The sequence below is a fragment of the Pongo pygmaeus genome, chromosome 5 (assembly GCF_028885625.2).
Source record: "Pongo pygmaeus isolate AG05252 chromosome 5, NHGRI_mPonPyg2-v2.0_pri, whole genome shotgun sequence".
NCBI classification, from domain to species: domain Eukaryota; kingdom Metazoa; phylum Chordata; class Mammalia; order Primates; family Hominidae; genus Pongo; species Pongo pygmaeus.
In genome coordinates, this window is record NC_072378.2 from 122,389,244 (window position 1) to 122,409,827 (window position 20,584).

The following is a 20,584-nucleotide window of genomic DNA, read 5'->3' on the forward strand; positions in this document are numbered from 1 at the left end:
GAAAAAAAAAAATAACTTTTTTCTACCAAAAAAATAGATTAAGTCCTCCTGATCTAATCTACTCCTCTTTTCAGAGAAATAGAGAAGTGAGCACAGACACTCCAAGTAGCTCAGGTTCACAAAGCTAGTTTATTAAAAAATTAGACTTTGAATTCATTTTGCCAAGTGGCCAATCCCTATTTTGAAACTTTTTGTATACTTTACAGTCTCAATAACTTTTACTCTAGAGTTAAGCATCTTAACTGCGGCATTTCCCTTTCTTACCTTAACATGCATACGTGTGATTCTAACAAGCATTTTACCTTTGTTGAACATTGTGAATGGAACATTCCATGTGTCACTAAATGTTGTTTTCAGGCCATCATAGATTTATGTTATTGATACAGAAAAGGTTTGGGAGAAAAAAATGTATTTCAGTTGTTAACTTTTTAATTTCCTTTTTAAATTGCAATGTAAAAGTAAGTTGAATGTCTAACAATTAGTTGTTTGAATTTTTATTGATAATTCTTACTTTTTATGAAGTGTCTTATAATTCTCAACCATGGTCCTAAAAGAAAGAAAACCTGCTCTGCACCACATCTCAACAACACAACATGAATTTGAACAGAGGTTTAACTGCAAAGCTCTTTCTATTAACTGTGCTAACACATGAATTAATTGTATACCATGAAGAGCACTGTGTACTTTCTATATGAAGAAAGCTTTAAAATAATCCGATACATTTATTTATCCCTTCTATTTGTGCCTCAAAATATTCCATTTCATAGCTCTTATCTAAGAAGGGTTATTCCAAGATTTTTGGTTAAAGATTATGTTGGATGACATCATTAATTTGAAAGAGATGTCTTTTCAAAAAATGCAATTGTAACTTTTTCTCTAAAAGTATATAAACTTTGTAGTTATAATAATTTTTACTCCTAGCAAAACAGTTTGCTGATAACTAATGCTACCACGCTTATAAACTGTTACCTCCATATCAAAGGACATTTGTATTCAGCAATAGCACATTTGTGGTTTAGGATGTGACATTCCATTTAGTTACACTAATAGTGGTGCAGTAACCATACTAATATTGACTAATGTGGGTCTCCATTTCAAAGAAGTTTGTAATGTAGAATGATTTGGTGAACATTGTAAATCTCTTTCTAATTCTTCACTATTATATACAACCAAATGATATGTTATTATACTTTGTGATTGATAGAGTAATTCCTGATAGCAACATAAATTTTTTTAAAGTCTTCATATTTAAAATATTAGTGGAAAACTCCAATATCCTTCTGGAATAAAAACTTGGAAATGTAAATTTCAGTCATTGATAAAGACCTTTCAGTGGGCATGCAACTCTTAATCCAAATGAAGTGAAATATTTAATGTATTAGTATGTATCCACTGAGGAAACATAGGAGTAGAGAAAAATAATGAGAGAAACTTAATGATGAAAAATAATGCCTTAGGAATGTTTAAATTTCTGGAATCTACTGCCCTCCTCCCTTGCCAATGTCAGAAATGTTGTAAATGTTTTTGGCTCACAATTTAGGTATGCATACACAGTTTGGAGTTCTTCAGAATTTGCCATGAGTCATAAATTAGTTTTGCCTTGACTTCACCAACTGTGTAAAATGACCTTTTTAAAATCATATTTTTAAAAACTATGGTTTCTTTTATGAGAATTCAATAGGATTTCTATTGTTGATCTTGATTTGCCTTGATTCAGTTTTAATATTTTATATGAAAACTTAAGATTTTATCATTTAATGAAAATTTAATTATATATATATATCACTACCAGGTCTTTGAAAATGGTGAGATTTTTTCAGTAGCTACTATGGAAATAAAACATCTCAATAGTAAATCATATCACTAAAATCAGTGTTATCTACATAGTGAACCAGATTAAATCCACACAACATGTTTATAGACTGAAAAAATTTTGAGCAGATAGTAAATTCACTAAATCTTATAAATCTAGCCATTTCCTGACACTTCTTTGTATACATGAATTATTTATTTCACTTTTATGTTTTGAAGGTTGATTTATAATATTGTAGAAAATGGCAAAAATATTTTGTGTCACAGAATATGTTTACATAAAATATCTCATTTAATACAGAAAAAAATAAATAGGAAATATACAAATGCAAAATAGAATTAAAATCCCCTACATCCCAAAACACTATCTACTTTTATAGAAAATAGTTATTCCAAAAAATATATCCACATTTATGTTATATTTTAGAGATGTTAGATTACCAGGATCCTAAAAGGATGATTTAGTGAAGAGACAGATATGTAAATAAATAAATTACATAAGTCTGTAAAACGATATAAGAGAAGATTAAAAATAAAAATAAAAATTTTTAAAAATAAAAATTCTGAGAGTAAAAAAAAATTTTGAGAGCAAATAACCTAGCAGCTCATTTTCTTGGGAAATTAAGGTAATTTTAATAGACATATAAAATTGAAGCAGAGTTTTAGGGTATGAGTAAGAGTTTCTCAAACAATTTAAATAGAACCTAATTAATATAGGAAGACACGTGGGCTTTGCCCTATAATAAATATAACGGAATCTGATGCTTTCACATAGAAAAGAGACATTATTAGATTGAGATTACAGGATGAAAAAAAATCCAGAAATAGAGTGGAGCATGCATTTAAGGGAGCAGAAGATTAAAGGCCAATAATTAGATGCCTGCTGTAAAAGAAGTTGGAAGAATAAAGTTTATCGAAAATGGATATGACCTAGATTAAGGCAAGTCCAACTATATAAAATGACTTTTTCATAATATCAGAGATGCAGACATTATAGTGTATAGAGAAGAAAACATATACAGTAGACACTCGAAGCTATATTTTGCCAGAATATGGTGTGGAAGAAATTTACATAATCCAGTGTTCATCTTGATTTAAAGTATGTACAAAAGGAGATTCAGAAAAAAACTTAAGAGTAATGTCCAGATGAAATGAACAATAAACACTATCATAGACACTAAATAGAAGATCTCAAGAAGTTCTACATGGACAATAATGTCAAATATCATAGATGGGTTACATGGGATGCTGCCTGGAAATATGCCACTGGGTTTCACAATTGGGAGGTCATAGTGGACCTGAGTGAAGGCAGTTTCAAAAAAGCAGTGGGAATAGAAGTCATATTATATTGAATTAAAGAATGAGGAATAGTTAAATTAGTACAATCATAGAATTGGAACGAGCCTACTCTTTCATAACATTTAGCCATGAAAGGAAATATGACAAAAGTGCAACAAAGCCAGGTGAAGGAAAGTTTTCACTGATAAATGCTTAAGTAGGCTAAGAAGGAGCCAGTGGAGAAGTGACTTCAGGAAAGAGGGAAGAATTTGTGAACTGACACCCTGATGAGACAGAAAGTGATAATAACTCATAGTGGTAATAATTGCTAATAGCTAACAGAAGTGTATATTGTGTATCAGGCTTTTGTGTTTTCAGGGTTCCATTTAATTCAGTCCGTTTCAGAACCATATGAGGTACGTGTATTCATTGTATCCATTTTAGATACAGAGAAATTGAGATGCAGGGAGGTTGACCAACTGGCCCAAGTGGTAGAGGGAAGAAAAAGTCCCAGGCAACTGAGCACCAGAGACTGTTTTCTCTCAGTCACTGTGTTATACTGTCTCTGGGGTCTTTGAAAAGAAAATGAAATATGTGTTATTCTAAAATAGGAGAGAAGGGACTAATGAGTAACATCATAGGTATGTATAGAAGTGGAGGCGATGAGAAACTGAGAATGTACTCACTTCATAACTTGTGTTTTCGATATAAAAATAAAAGACAATTATCTGTTGATAATTAGGCATTTGGAGATATGGTGGAAAATTTGAGAAACTTAGTGAACTTTTAGAGACCAGACCAAGCTGCATAAAAACAACTCTAACCATTAACATTGACCTATTTACCAAATCACCTTTCTTACATTATCTTAAGTCCTTAGAGAAAATCCTACAAGATAGGAATTATTATTCCTATTTTACATAGATGGAAACAGGATTAAATCAGTTAATAATTTGCTAAATATCACCCAGATATTAAGTGCTGAAGCTGGGATTTGAATCGAGGTCTGTCAACAATGTCCATGCTTTTCTATTCTGCCACAATGTCTCAATAAAGAATAAGAAAGGTGATTACAAAGAGCAAGTAGAAGTGACACTGAGAAGTACTGAGGGCCCAGCTTAGAATGAAAACCGTAACTGTTATGCAGCACCAGTCTGTACAGTGAAGCAATGTTCCACACAAAACCCAGTCAATTTTTGAACCAAAATTAGACATGGGCAGTGACTGCTTTCAATTATGGCAGGGAATTAACTGCTTGGGTAAGGATGGTAGAAGCACAAGAAGTAGAGGAGAGAAGTAGAACCAAGAAGGGACTACTGAACTAAGAGAAAGTGAGTAAGTCGAGGCCATGAAGAAAAATGGCATGTTGAGAGAAGAGACAACTTGAGAGAAATGGAAGAATCACAGGTATTGAAGAGAGTAGATCTTTGGATTTAAGATTTTTGCAAGTGGTAGAGTTCAGTAAGTTTTAACTAAGAACAGAGATTCTCAAATTCATAAGCAGCTACTTTATGGTTTTCATGCTTTTGTGGAGATCCAGAGACAATGTTGCTTTTCTTAGTTGCTTAGTTAATTCTGCTGACAACCCTAAGACTTCATAAAAGATTATTTCAGCTTTCCTAAGTTAAAATCTCTATAGAGTAAAACTTTGTTCCCTCTTTAGTATTGATGTTTGCAATAATGTAAAATTTATTTTAATTCAAATTTTTTGATGTTTCAGAATTTTATTAGCAGTGGGCAGTTCTTTAACTGTTTTTGAAATTCTATCAAATACATTGAGTTTTTTGCCAGTATTTTACATTGCACTCAGTAGCTACAAAGTCTAAAGTGTAGAAAGTACAATCACCCTGTTTGGCTGAATCAATCATCATTGTAGACCATGGACAGTGCAAACCACAAACAATAATTTCCTGCCGCTAGAACTTGGCTGATGACCATAACACCTTCCAGCAAAAAATAATCATTCACCATTACAATAATCAAATAATCATTTTTAACACCACATTCTGAGAATTGTACCCTAACAAGTTCTTTGAGATAGTCATTCTAATATTTACTTCAATTTATTTACAAGTTAATAAACAAAATTTATTCTAGTTCATTGCAACTGCCAAAACCTGGCCTATACTTACCTGGCAGAGGAGATACCATGATCACGAAGGTGGTTTTCGCAGGCCAAGGCTTATCCATTGCACTCCGGATGTGCTGACCCCTGCGATTTCCGCAAATGTGGGAAACTTGACTGCATAATTTGTTGTAGTGGGGGACTGCATTCACACGCACACAAAGAAAAATCTGGCCATTTAGAGTGTCTAAAGCAATGGAAGACCTTGGCGTTACTGCTTGATTGCCTTGATTTACAGAACCTGCCTTAATTTGACTAAGAAAAGTCTAAGTATTGGGATATGGTAATTCATTGTGGGTTTAAACAAGGACAAATCTCTTAACAGGATTTTTCAGAATGTATTTTTTAACTGGTAGTCTAAAATGGCATACCTAATCCAGCAAATGTGTTGTCTAAGCACATATTTTTGATGATTATCAGAAATGCACCCCCATGCAATGAGAAAATAGTTTTATATACCCTAGTTCTACTGTAAGAGGCAAACTTTCATATTGAAAAATATTTTAAGAGATATCGTTCTTCATCTTTTTCTTAAGCAGTAAAACTTGGTGAAGGCTGAAGTAAGTATCTTTGGTTTCACATCCCAGATCCCTGAACATGCCAGATAATTTTCTAGCACTAATTTTGTAATGTTCTGCCTTGCCTGGTTTTAAAATATTGCAAGGAAATATGCTTCTGTTACCCTTCTTGGAAGATTAATTTTCCTCTCATCTTTAATGCCATATGCTATTCTTAAGATACTCATGTTGAAATTTTTCTATTACTATGTAATGGAACTTTATACCTTGGAATAAAAATATATGCCATCCACAACAGATAATATTTTATATACATGAGTAGTGAGATGACTTTAGCTATTAGAAGAAGAATTCATTACCACACCCAGAAGAATCCATTCATTCTGAGTAATAAGAAGATAGAAAATATGAAGTAGGCTGGGCACAGTGGCTCATGCCTGGAATCCCAGCATTTTGGGAGGCTGAGATGAGTGGATCACCTGAGGTCAGGAGTTTGAGACCATACTTTCCAACACAGTGAAAGCTCATCTCTAGTAACAATACAAAATTAGCCTGGCGTGGTGGCATACGCCTGTAATCCCAGCTACTTGGGAGGCTGAGGCAGGAGAATCACTTGAACCCAGAAGGTGGAGGTTGCAGTGAGCTGAGATTGCACCACTGCACTCCAGCCTGGACAACAAAAGTAAAACTCCATCTCAAAAAAAAAAAAAAAAAAAAGAAAAAGAAAAAGGAAAAGAAAAGAAAATATGAAGCAAAACTATTTTTAAAAGTAAAATCACATCTTTAAACAATGGCAACTGGTTTTTGTGTTATATGACATGAAGAAAAATGTGACCTACTTAAAAATATTTTATGAGCTTCCCAAGTATCTTATAAACTATCATTAAATCCAGATTCTGTTTATTTTCTGTTTAATTTTATTGTTTCTTTTGACCTTATTTTTCATTCACTTTTCATTATTTGGCAACAAACTTAACCAATGTATTTATTCTGTGATCTAGAATTAACTCAGTATAGCTTGCAAATGCAAATCTTGAAGTTAATATATTTTATATTGGGACAAAACTCAGAAATATATAGGCATGTGTGTATGTGTATTACTTATTTTATCTAAAATTAAAAAATTATAATTGTCATATTTTCAAGGCATAGTACTTATAATATATTTGATTAGGTACAATATCTAACAAACTTATTTTTAAAACTAATTTATTCATGATATTACCCATTTGTGAATAAGCATCAAGAGTATAACACTGCAATAATGCCTTTATGCTATATATTAAGTAAATGAAACTATAATTATTATGAAACAATTTTTACAATATTAACTGTTAGGAAAATTGAGAAGGAAAATTATTTTTTGCTATAGAGTTTTATTTATTGTAAAAACTTGCTATGATATAACTTGACAAAGCAGAAGACTGGAAAAAAATGGGTGATTTTTCAAATGGGATATTTTAGCCCTGAGATCAAAAGGAAACAAGCCAGACGTATTAATAAAAGGCATAACAGAAGCTGCTATGAGTAAAAACAGAGCATAGCATTGATCATTACTTAATTCAACAGGCATATGTTTTTCACTCACATCACAGTTCAAATGGATTTTTGCCGACCAGTCTTTCACTTGGTGCTTTGGGATCCTGGCTTCTCCGTCTTGTGTTGCCGCAATCTTCCAGGGACTCCTCAGTGTCCTCTGCTAGATCCTGTGCGCTTAGTCACCCAATAAGGCAAAGAGCAAAAATGAGGAGTATTATGTAGGGTGCCTTCTAGGAAGGTTTTGTAGTGGTACACATCACTTTCATACACCTTCATTTATACAGAACCAGGCAGATGGCCTGACCTAACTTAAAGGGGGATGGAGAAGTCACATCTTCAGAATTCCTATGAAGAGGAGGAAATGGATTGATGAGTATTATGGTTTGAATTGTGTTCCCCCCAAAAGGGTATGGTGAAGTCCTAATTCTTTTTTTTTTTTTTTTTTTGAGACAGTCTGGCTCTGTCGCCCAGGCTGGATGGAGTGCAGTGGCGCAATCTCGGCTCACTGCAAGCTCCGCGTCCCGGGTTCATGCCATTCTCCTGCCTCAGCCTCCCGAGTAGCTGGGACTACAGGCGCCCGCCACTACGCCCGGCTAATTTTTGTATTTTTAGTAGAGACGGGGTTTCACTGTGTTTGCCAGGATGGTCTCGATCTCCTGACCTTGTGATCCGCCCGCCTCGGCCTCCCAAAGTGCTGGGATTACAGGCGTGAGCCACCGCATCCGGCCCTAATTCTTAATGTCTTAGAATGTGACCTTATTTGGAGATAAGTCTTTTACAGAGGTAAATCAAATTAAAATGAGGTCAGCAGCATGGTTCATTAATTCAGTATGACTGTTGTCCCTGAAGAAAGAGAAAAAACTGGGCACAAAAGCAGTCACAAAGAGAGAGACCCAAGTGAAGAAACACAGCAAGAAGACAACCATCTAAAAGCCAGGTATTTAGAGGCTAGGAAAGAGGCCAGGACAGAGCCTCTGCTAGAAGAAAAGAGCGTGCTTCAGAGGGAGCATGGCCGTGCTGGCATCTTAATATCAGGCTTGGCCTCCTGAACTGTGAGACAACAAATTTCTATTCTTCTAAACCACCCACCCTATGAAACTCTGATACAGCCTGCACCACCTCATCGCCCAACCCCTCCCCAGCAAACTAATACATGTACTGTCTTGCTCTGTTTTGCCACATTTCCATTTCTGATAATCACAGGCTAGTTTATTCAGAAAAACCTTCCCTAAGAAACCAACCGACTAAAAGTTCTGGGTATAATATGTGTAAGCCTTCCTAAAAGCATCAAAGAACTGATAAAAGAAAATAGCAGGCCAAAATGTAAGAAAAGTCATGAAACCGTAGTACCAGAGCAATAAAGCTATTAATACTTTTGCATTGATGACATTTGAGATATAAATAAACTAGCATAAATTTTGGCAGGTCTTCAGGATGAGGCGATTAGAAGAACTGGAACCTATCCAAGTTGGAGAGTCTAATACAGGGCTGCCCAACAGAAATATAATGCAACTTACATATATATTTTCAAATGTTCTAATAGCCACATTTTCAAAAGTGAAAAACAAGTAAATCTAACTTCAATAATATATTAATATTAAACTCAATATGCTCAAAATATTTCATTGTGTAATGATTAGAAAAATTTATAAACTAGATGTATTACTTTTTTGTAGTAAGATATTAAGAACCACTCTGGCCAGGCATAGTAGCATGTGCCTAAAGTTCCAGCTGTTTAGAAGGCTGAGGCAGGAGCATCACTTGAGCCCAGGAGTTTGAGGCTAGGCTAGGCAACATAGCAAGACTTCATCTCTAAAAAAATAAAAACTAAAAAACAAATGCCCCATATTTTACACTAACAACATATATCAAGTCTGAGCAGTCACATTTCAAGCCACATGTGGCCAATGACTGCAGTATTTGACAGCGTAGAAATAAACACTCAAATTAAAAGGCACGAATTATCGGGCTAAATAAAAAAACAAGACTTAACTATATACTATCACAATAAATAAACTTTAAATAAGTAGATTCAAATAGATTAAAGTTAAAAATAATAGGACTTCCACTTAAACCAAATGGAATATCATCCCCACAATAGATAAAGTATAGGAAATAATAGTTATCAAGACGCTGGACTCAAGGGATGAAGGACAGTGAGTGATTGCCCAGACATAGGGAACAAATGAGGTGAGCCTTGTGAATATCCAGGGGACTGCCTGAAGAAAGTTTCCAGTTGTGGAACAAGAAAGAGATCCACAAGGAGTCCTACAGTCTCTCTGAATTGAGGAGATGGACCTAGGAGTTGAGGAAAGGTTAGACAACCAGAATTCACAAAGTACTGGAGGGAAGAAAGCTACATTGGGAGGGGGGAGGGATAGAATTAGGAGATATACCTAATGCTAAATGATGAGTTAAGGGGTGCAGCACACCAGCATGGCACATGTATACATATGTAACTAACCTGAACATTGTGCACATGTACCCTAAAACTAAAAGTATAATAATAATAATAATAATAATAATAATAAAGAGAACTGCAGAGACCTGTAGAAAGGCCCTTGACAAGAACTAAGTACTGACCAGCACATGCATACTACGAAACTACCTGAGGTAGGAGAAAGAACCATTAGAAAGTATGAAAGAGGGAAATGCTTGAAGCCCAAACCAACCAGAGTAAAAATTCTCATAATTCACGAGGAATTGGAAACAATCCACAGAAGAGTTTTGCCCACTGGAGTGGGGAAAAATTAAGTCTAGACTAAACACTGCTCTGGTCCTGCCTAACAAAAACTTAAAAACAAAATAAAAAAGAATCAAAATATTTCTAAGTAATTTAGCTGCATCCAAGAACAAAGTTCAGGAACACTTGTGGTAATACAAAAACATTCAGACCACAACAAGAAAAAGATGTAGAATGTCTGGCATCCAATAAAAAATGAGCAGGCATGCAAAGAAACAATATGATACAATATACTGAGAAGAGGAAAATCAATGAATCGAAAGCAATCCAGAAACTACCAGTTGATGGAATTAATAAAGACAATAAAAGTTCTAACTGTATTTTATCTTTTAAAAAACTAAAAGAAAGATTAAGTATAATATGGACAGACATAGAAGTAAAATACCACATAAACTTTGAAAGATTAAAAATCATGTAAAAAGTGAAAAATACACAACAGCATAACTAACAGATTAAAAAATGCAAAATAAAGTACTAGTAAACTTGAAAATACAACTGCAGAAAATATTTTAAATGATAACCAGATAGAAAAAAGGCTGAAAATATAATAAATATAATAAGTGGAGTACTAGTGTGCTATGAAATAATTTGTAGTCTTAATATACATGTCACTGAAGCCTTTGAAAGAGAGAAGGGTGGGAGTGGACAGAAAAAATATTTAAAGAAATTAAGTGGAAGTTTTTACAAATTTGAGAAAAACAATTACCCTTCACATCCAAGAAGCACAACAAATTCCAAGTACAAGAAACATGCAAAAAAATTACACTAAATCAGGACATCACGAAATTGCTTAAAATAAAAACAAGAAATGATAGCAGAATTATCACTGGAAGCAATGCAAGCCAGAAGACAGCAGAACAACATCACCCAAGTACAGAAAAAAGAAGAAAAAATAAACTGTCAATCAATAATTCCTGACGCTGCAAAAATATGGAGCATTAACACTGAAAATATTTTATATTATTTTTGTGGGGGTATATAAAGCTATTTGCAATAGAACTCTTCTTACCAGTTCTTTAAAACAGAAAAAAAAAGATCCTAAGCAAAGAATAGGTTTTTTTCTTGAAAATTTATCAATTAAATATTTCTTAATTTAAGAATTAGAGAATAAGAGTTGATAATGTTTACTATTGGTGAATAAAGCATTACAAGATATAATAAATATTAATAAAAATAATCACCAATGCTACTTTAATGAGGATAATAATATTTCATCACTTTTTAAGTTGGCAGGAAGACTTTATATAACAGCTGTCTATGTCTCTTTTATTTTTCTTTGTAATAAAATATCTATTAGCAAATCTAATAGACATATCTTCTGACACATGAAAAATCACTTAAAAAATAAGTAGATGAGGCAGTTTTCTTCAACTATACCCACTTTTAAGCAGTAAATCCTTGAGATTTGTTCCTCTTCTGAATATTTTAAAGGGATATTACCTGTGTGGTCTCTTCTTTTTGACAGTAAGGTGGTGACCATAAATATCCATGAGGATCACCCATTCACTTTCTACTTTTTCAGAATACTTAATAAGATCTTTCTGGTTTGAGACTTTGTAGAGGTAGCAAAAGTATACGTTGCTTAGTGAACCCATATCTGGAATACACAGTTCATTATCAGTCACTATGTATACCACGAACTTTAAATAACACACAAAATCAACTAAATGTTCTGTCACTAACCATTGCTGTTTCTTTGGAAAACGTTAGCCTCAGAGGCATTGAGTGAATTGTCTTATCATCCATATCACATTCTTTCATTATTTCAGAATTGAGTAATCTTCTCTCCTGGTATACAATGATCATAGTATCTGATAACAAAATAATGTTCAAACTATAGAATGTTTTCTAGCTTCTCTGTTAAAAATCCAAAGTTTGTCAATTAAAATTTATATATAGTCTATCAAACATATCTCCCTTGATCTATTTCTTTTCCCAATTTTTACTCTACAAATATATGAAATATTGAAATTTCAGAAAGGGTGCTTGTTACTAAAAATGAAAACATTTTAATAATTTCAACAAAATGCTTATGACTTTATTTGGTTTTGACAGGAAGTCTTAAGAATCTCTATAATTTTACAAAGTGTGAGTAGGGTGTGGGAAAATATATTCCAGGCTATTTCTTGGGGACAATTTTTTTATTCTGAAGAACTTGTTTCTAAGATGACTTCTAATTTTCCTCCACTGAAATATTCTCTCAACTTATTGGCTATTTCTATTGATAATGTAAATTCACAATTCTATCAAGACGGTGTTTAAGTTTTTCTGACTACAGATAGGCCTTTCAATGACAGTCTGTTAAATTGCTGCTAAGCAAGATGGTACCACCATTAACACAGGGTCATAAAGGCTGAACATTGAAATGAGCTCTTAGAGGAAGGCACAGGTAGAGGGATGAGAGTGAAGGTCATGAATTAAACCTAAGAAAAGTGACTTCAACAGTCTCATTTAAGGTTAAGTTCAATCTTCCCTCTACATATTTTAAGGGGAAAGAAATGTATCGAATTAGCATGTGAATTGTCATAAAATGTTTTCGAATATGTATTATGTTGCAGTGTACTGACAGTGATATTATACAAACATAGAAAGAATGTCACTTAATTCCTAAACATTTAATCCTAACTTACAAGTTTAAATTTTGAAATAAATATTGTTATTAATTACCTAAACTTTTCCTGTGTTGAATGTTTATTATATACAAGTGAAGAAAGCAAAGAGGTGTGCCATGCTGTAAATATGTACATGCTAGATATATACAAGAAAATGATACACAAATTTTAAAAAATGTAAAACTACAAAGATATTTGCCTTTTATACCTAAATGACTTTCTCTGTGATGTGGAATACAAAAGCTTGGTAAATTATGTATTTCCATTTCCTCCCTATAAGTCAACAAACTAAATGAAAGTATGTTATGATATTTTCAGTGAGTATAAAACACAGATCATTATTTATTAAGAGTATCCAGTGGGGAACATTTGGTAGGAAGTAAGCAAACACTTTTCAGATGGAAATGCTAGATTTCCTCGTGGTAACTGAGACTACCTGCATTCCTCTGAGGTTCTTTGTGACATCAAAGCAGTTTTTGCTTAACTGCCTGATTGCTTATATTTCCATCCAGCTCAAAACACAGGGATTTCATCTAAGTTACACGACAGACACACAGCATCACAAGCAAAATGTGCCTTTTGGACAGCAAAACAACAAACTGTAGGTAGTTCATTCATTATCAATTTATTTTGCTTGTCAAAGAAATTAATTTATTGAATGCTAACTTTATCAAGTCTTCTGTGAAATATTTTATAAAATATTTGTACAATAGAGTTCCTACCTTCAGGGACCTAACCAAACAGTTAAGGAGACTAATGAGTATAAAACAATTAAAGAAGAATAACAGATAATACAACAAAGTCGTATGATAAATTCAGTTTGCAGGATTTAAGTGAATCATTTAAGGATAAAAATCAAATGTCACATGAAATTTTCCCATTGATTTTAGAAAAGCATTACTTTCAAGACTGGCATGCTGTTGTTATTTGGCCATTCTTATGATGAACTGATGTCTTTTAGTGGCAAGTTCTATGTCAGCAAATAGAGTTTTTCTCCGATGAGCTGAATCTGTTTGAGCTTTCAATCTATAGGATGATGGTGTGTGTCTTTCAATCATTGTTGTCTGCCCTAAATTCTGTAGTTAGTATTATATTTCTTCATCGGTGTATAAATACCACTTAATGACCTCCAGGGTGTTGAATTTTTATTGCTCAGATCCAGATCAGATTAAAAAGGAAAAACATTCAAACTCATCTTTTATCACCATAAGGGCTCTGTTTAGTGTAATAAATTACATTCTACCTCTTGCTAAAAATGATTTTCTCAAGTTTCTTTAAATTTAATTCATGGGGCCTCAAGCAATTTTAGGAAAGATGCAGGATTTAAACAAACATGAATAAAAATAAGCTTATTTTGTAAAGAGAAATAGGCTAATAACTTTAAAAGTTTGTCTACAAATGAAATAAATAAAAAGATCAATTTATTCAGCTTTCAAAGGAATGTAAACCCACAGAATAAAATGGAGGTCTAATATCTTGGCAGGTGTTGAAGAATACCATGCTAGACAGCAAAACCCAAAATGTGACAAGTGATTGGAAGAATGCTGTCAAGTATGTGCATGTGTGTGCACACACACACACGCGATGTATTTCCTGAATACCGAAACTAATTTACTACAAACAATATGAATAGCGATCTGCAATTACTCTAAAATGAAATCTATCACTGCTGAATGAGAGAGTGAGAGAGTTAGCTGTCTGATTCCAGAAGCAATCTTCTTCCTCCATTGTAAATAACATACTTTGACAAGTCTATGTGTTATGTGGGCTAAAACAAATGAAAGATTTTGAAAATGTGAATTATTAAAGAGCCAAAATGTGTTCTTATTGAATTATTTACTTTTCTCATAATACAAGTGCTTTTATAAAAACAAAAAGGAAGATACATGCAAGCCATATTGGGGGTTTGTGGGAACCCCAAATTCTTTAAAAACCACTTTGAAATTTCAAATGAAAGCCCAATCAACCAGGTAGAAACAACACTCATCTCTAAAAGAGCCACTATTGTCAAATTCCCTCAGATTCTTCTTGGAAATCAAGTCAAAGGAGATTAAAATAAAGACAAATTTTCAAAAAAGTATTCAAGTTAATTTTCAGCTTTTGAATTGATATTTATGAAGTGGCAAACATCTTTTGAAAAAATAAATTTGAATTTGAGCAACATAACTATTATGGTATTTTAGTTCACCCTGAAAAAAATCTTGCCCAGCAGTAATGTAACAGGAGAATGAAAGTATGATGATTTAAGAATACTCAGAACTGGCTTTTTAAAAAGGAGAAATAAAACCATGGTCATTTTATAATACATTTTTTATATAAGCCACTGGGCTTGCATTTCTTGAATATGAAATGGAAATAGAGCAGAAAGGAATCAGCAGGCCAAACAGAAACCCACCGAATAGACATCTGTAATTGTCTTTTAAAATCTGTTGAAAGCAAGAAAAAAATATTTTTACTTTCTGGGCAATAAAACATAGAAAGTGCCATCTGAACTGAGTGAAAAAAAAAAAGATTCTGAAAATAATTCCCATTCTGATTATCCTTAAGTATCTTTGTTATTACAGGAAAAAAAGAGATCATTAGTATTTAGCCTACATATATAAACACCTAGTAACATCAAAAATTATCTCACTAACTGACCTAATCTCCAGTCTAGGTATGACAATATTTAGTTTTTCACTTTACAAAAAGAAATTTAAGGATTAAGTTTCAAGCTCCAGTAATTTTGGCAAATTTTACAAAAAACTAAAACTTTTGTGCAGTAAGAATCTAATTGATTCTTAAAAGTAAGGATCTTAAGGATTTTAAAAACAATGAAGAATTTGCATCATTTCAGTTACTTATAGTATTAAAATATATTTTTGGCAATCTGTTCCTATTTTGTCTTAAAGTTTCAGAAGACAATTTGGGAACTATCCCATTCTCCTTAAAGCTAAAAGCTCACTTTTAATTTTCAATTGTTTTATTACAAAATGTTAGAAAGGACATGGTTTCTTTCTTTCTTTTTCCTTTTTTTTTTTTTTTTTTGACAGAGTCTTGCTCTGTCACCCAGGCTGGAGTGTAGTGGCATGATCTCGGCTCACTGCAATCTCGGCCTCCCTGGTTCAAGCGATTCTTCTGTCTCAGCCTCCCAAGTAGCTGGGACTACAGGTGTGTGCCACCACGCCCAGCTAATTTTTGTATTTTTAGTAGAGACAGGGTTACACCATATTGGTCAGGCCGGTCTCAAACTCCTGACCTCGTGATCCGCCCCCCTCGGCCTCCCAAAGTGCTGGGATTAGAGGTGTGAGTCACAGTGCCTGGCCGAAGGGACATAGTTTCAATAGTTTAAAATATAAGACTAGAAAAGTTTACCAGGAATCTTTATAACTAGGATTTCATGTTTTATTAAATAAGGGTAATATTGTGAATACTTTAAAGAAAATGTTCATATGGTGTCTAAATAAGTGTGGGAAAGCATTATCTCTTAACTTTCAAACCTGAGCATCCTAGAAAGCAAGACAGAATTGTACATAAGGAATAAACCAACAGCCTTCACTGAGCCTTGCCTGCCAAGGTGTTTCTCTAGTCAATCGTTTCTAATTTTCCTTACTGTATTCAAATCTCCAACTTCCCCCATAATTCATCCTAGATCTGCCATTTTATTATCAGCACATGATCATAGCTCCTACCTAGCAAGGAAAGTTCAAGCCATGAGACAGTTACTCCAACTCCCCATACGGAATCTAGAAACCTGTTTTTATCCATGCCCATTCTTTCCTCTTCATCACCTATAAAATAAGAAAGATGCCTCTCCTTTTATCTAAGGCCAGTATCTAATCCATGCACTGGAGCCCATCCTCTGCTGTCTTACCAGAAATCATCCCTTAGTTACTTATTGTTTTCTCCCCTTGCTCCATTTTTCCATCAGTATCATAAACAGTCTCAATTCACTCTCATCTTTAAAACCTGCCTTCAATCCCCTCTGGCTACTGACCTACTCTTCATAGCAAAATTTCTCAAGAGCGTGGTTTACATTTCCTCCTTCCCTTTCGTAATCACTTTCACCCTTTTTAGAAATCTGAGTTCTATTTCCAGGCACTCCTTCATATCAAACGTTCAGTAAAGTAATCAGTGCACTCCACATTGCTAAACCCAGTAGACACTTTTCAGTTTCATCATTCTTGAGTTTTCAACAGTAATCAACAGTGAGCTGTTTTGCTCACCATTCCTTCTTGAAATATTTTCCTCCATATCTATATCTAGATATAACTTTTCCTCTATATCTATATCTAGATATAAGCTAGCTGAATGTGAGTCCAGGACTGAGATACACTCAGCCAGTGCTATTCTCCAAAGACAACTCCTCCACCAAGCTGGTATTTGAAGGCAAAAAAAAAAAAAAAAAAAGCATTTGTTTGGAGTTTTGAGTGTTTTATTTTAACCACCAGGCTCCTCTCATTAATCAAAAATATTTAAGTTCAGTCTAAGTTTAATGCAATCTAACTGAGTAAACAGAAAAAAGGAAAGATTACTCAGTTCCTCACCATCACTCTATTCTGGCACATGATCATGTATGACAGGTGTTTGTATGAGAACCATCCCCCCTTTCACCAACCAGGATAAAGTGATAACATTGTACCAAACATCTTTGCTCCCAAATTAACTCTTGCTTCAACTTAAAGCTCCCATATATTCCCTTATACAAATTCCATTTGGCATTTTCTATCATATATTTAAGCATGAAACATATAGCATCTTCACCAATTCCATAATTAATAATTAAAAACTAAAAATTATTTGATCACATGCAAATATCCTTCTAAACCCAAATTGAGTTAGGGTGAGGCCTGATACACCTAAAGCAGTAGCATGCTGTTTTCTTTTCATGCCCTTAAATTTCATCTCTCCTAATGTTCTTTTTCCTGCAATATAAACAAACTTGTTGCCAAAGAGTATGATTTCACAGGCAATTTTTTGAGGCTTTTCAGTGTTCAAAAAAAATGGCAAGATATAAATAGGAAGTTAAACTTATTATCATGAAGTCAAATCATACAAGTAGAATGAAGGTCAGAAAAATTATTGGAAGCTTTATCGGAAGCAAAGAAAGGCATTGCATAGGTGAAAGCCAATGAGAAAAAGGAAAGAAAAGCTCAAGTAGTCATGAGCTTATATTTTAACATAATCTTTGACTTACCAGGCATACTACTGAGTCTTTTTCTAATTAAATATCTTCAGTACACAATTTGAAAGAAGAGCCTTATCCTTTGAATAGTGGAATATGTTTCCTAACGTGTTCTGGTCTGTTGGAAGAAGGAAGATAATATGCTCATATTTAACTATAAAAGGCAATGGAATTTTTTGGTATTAATAGATTCCGAAAAGTGATTCAAATATGGTATCAATTATTAACATCTTTAGGCTATTATTTCGTTTTCCTCTTTTTTCGGTTTTTCTTTGAGGGACAGACTTTTAAAGTATTTCAAGAAGGTATTCATTTTAATGCATCCTGCATAAAATTTAAGATAGCTATCCAATGCAAATTCATATTCTCAGTCTGCTCAGGCTACCATAACAAAATACCATAGACTTAATGGCTTAAACAAGATAAATTTATTTTTTCACAGTTCGGGGGGCTGGAGAGTCCAAGATTATGGTCCAACAGGGTTCTGTTTTGGTAAGAGCTTTCTTCTGATTTTTAGAGTTACCTTCTCACTGTGTTTTCAGATGGTGGAAAGAGAGAAAGAGTGACCTTTCTTTCTCTTCTTTTAAAGCCACAGTCTTATGAGATTAGGGTCCTACTCTTATGACCTACTTTCACCTTAATTACCTCCTAAAGACTCTATCTCCAAATACAGTTACAATTAGGGGGATAGACTTCAACATGTGAATTTTGGGGAAACACGATTCGGACCATAGCATTAATTAATCAATTAAGTATGCTTAAATTATCTTTACTATTATACAATATTAGTTTCTATGGATATTTCTTGATCCAAGTAAAAATTTGGTAAGTAAATTAGTATCTTAATTGAAAAAGATAAAGACTGGAATTGCGCAGTCTTGCTGTTGATCGCCAAGATTGAGAATCAGGTGTTAGTAATTTTTTTAAGTCTGAAAGATTTGTTCCTGAATGTTTGAGGTCATGATCATTTGTTAACAGGTCATTGATAATATACTTATAAGGTGTTCACACAAAAAAAGTGAATGTCAAAATATGCTTTCCTCTACTGTGTTTTTAATTCAAGGTGTAAATCTCTACGTCATGACAAAAACCCTATTGAGTTTATCAGGATTTTACCATAACAACTTGAGTCAGTACTCTCCATCGTGAAGTCCGTTGGGATTATGGAGGTGCCAGCCATCATTAAAGCCTCAGAGTCAAGTAATGAACTAGCAGAAAGCATATTATGAAATTATTTTGTCAAATTCACTATAAAACAAGACCAATAAAAAAAGAATTTATGCTCCTCTTCTGACTGCTTACTTTGAGTTTTACTCATTCTCCTTTTGAGTCTTGCAACTAGGACTGATCAATCGTTAATAATCTTTGATAATCTTTAAATATTTTCTAAAATATTTAAAACTAAGAGCAACTATTTTTCCGACTTTGGTATCTATTTTTGGGAAGTATCAGACACCAGTTAGTAATAAACCCAGACTTCCTGTCTTCTATGTTCCAATCCCTGAACAAATTCATAAAGCAAACTAGAGTTCCCCATGAGTAAATAATTTCTGTGACATATTTGAAGATGCAGGTGAAAAAGCTAAAAACCCATTGTAAGTGTCTCATTCCATTTGTGCTGCTATAACAACATACCTGAAACTGGGTAATTTAATTTTTAAAAAACCTGAAATATATTTTTTACAGTTCCAGAGGCTGGAAAATGCAAGATCAAGGCACAATATCTGGTGTTTGGTTGTAGGTCTTTCTGCATCCTCCCATGGTGGAAGGCAGAAGGGCAAAAAAGGGAATGGATGCTATAAACTCATTTGGTAGAAGAGCAGAAGAGAAGAAACCCACATCACAGTCTTTTTTATAATGTCATTAATCAAGTTATGAGGACAAAGTCCCTCATGGCCCAAATATCTCCCCAAAGACCCCACCTCCTAACACTGTTGCATTAGTGGTTAGGTTTTCAACACATAAGTTTGGGAGGGAACATATTCAGATTATAGCAGTGGGACATCCAATATGAAAGTACAGATATTTTACCAGTTAAGAATACAGTCTTCACTGAGAACCTAACCAGGTAAAAGTTAAATTTTAAGCATTATTTATAAAAACGTTATTTGTTATTTAAAAATCTGCTGTTGATTGTCTACAAAAATGAAGAGCAAGTATGAAATGTTTAACCAAATCCCACAGTTGGCAAGCCAAATAGCATTCTTTCTGGTGTTCTAACATATTTTTTGAAAATAATAGCAGAAAATTTTACCATATTTGATTTAGTTTTTAATTTTCCTGCAACCACACTTCTTCTGAGGGTACATTAAGAAGTATTGTCACTGTCAAATAGAGGGGGAAGTAAAACAGCTTGGAAGATCAGTCCTGTCTAATTAGTATAACTGTCTCAACCATCTGACAGAGAATGGCCAATAGGAATAGTAAAAAAAGGAAAGACATGGAAAAAGTCAGAAAGTCAAAACTATCTTCTCAGAAATAAATCCAGTGTCAACCTGTTATTTTACCATGGATGGGCTGAGTATATCTTCCATGAAATCGCTTCAGTTGGTTTTGTTTGCCCACATGTGTATAGTCCACACTGTGCTACTGAGCACCTTCTCCTAAACCCATAGCCTCCTCCTGACATTCCTCTATCCCAGGAATTCCCTTTTCCTCCTCCCTTTCTGGATAGTGACCCTGTGCTGCTGTCTCTCGAAGTCTACTGCTCTGAGGGACATCCTCCCAGGCAATCCTGTCCAACTGCCACCCAATAAAGCTTGTTGTTACGTAACTTCCATCTCATGGTGCTGT

At 33.8% G+C, this 20,584-nt stretch overlaps 1 long non-coding RNA gene and 1 other non-coding gene across 3 annotated transcripts in view; one reads left to right on the forward strand and one right to left on the reverse strand.

Annotated features, from left to right (window-relative positions):
* Positions 1 to 5,214: 5,214 nt before the first annotated feature.
* LOC129039823 (U1 spliceosomal RNA) lies at positions 5,215 to 5,378 on the forward strand. The gene has a single exon (XR_008503510.1). It is a non-coding gene; the product is annotated as a U1 spliceosomal RNA (small nuclear RNA).
* Positions 5,379 to 11,511: 6,133 nt separating this feature from the next.
* LOC134739660 (uncharacterized) overlaps positions 11,512 to 20,584 on the reverse strand; it is an 89,450-nt gene continuing 80,377 nt past the window's right edge. The window contains exons 3-4 of one of the 2 annotated variants that reach the window (XR_010126531.1): positions 17,804 to 17,909; positions 11,512 to 11,612 (exon numbers count right to left, since the gene is read on the reverse strand). This is a non-coding gene — a long non-coding RNA (uncharacterized LOC134739660). Of the gene's footprint in view, positions 11,613 to 15,654; positions 17,910 to 20,584 lie in introns of those variants that run through there. The other variant, XR_010126532.1, reaches the window with a different exon arrangement.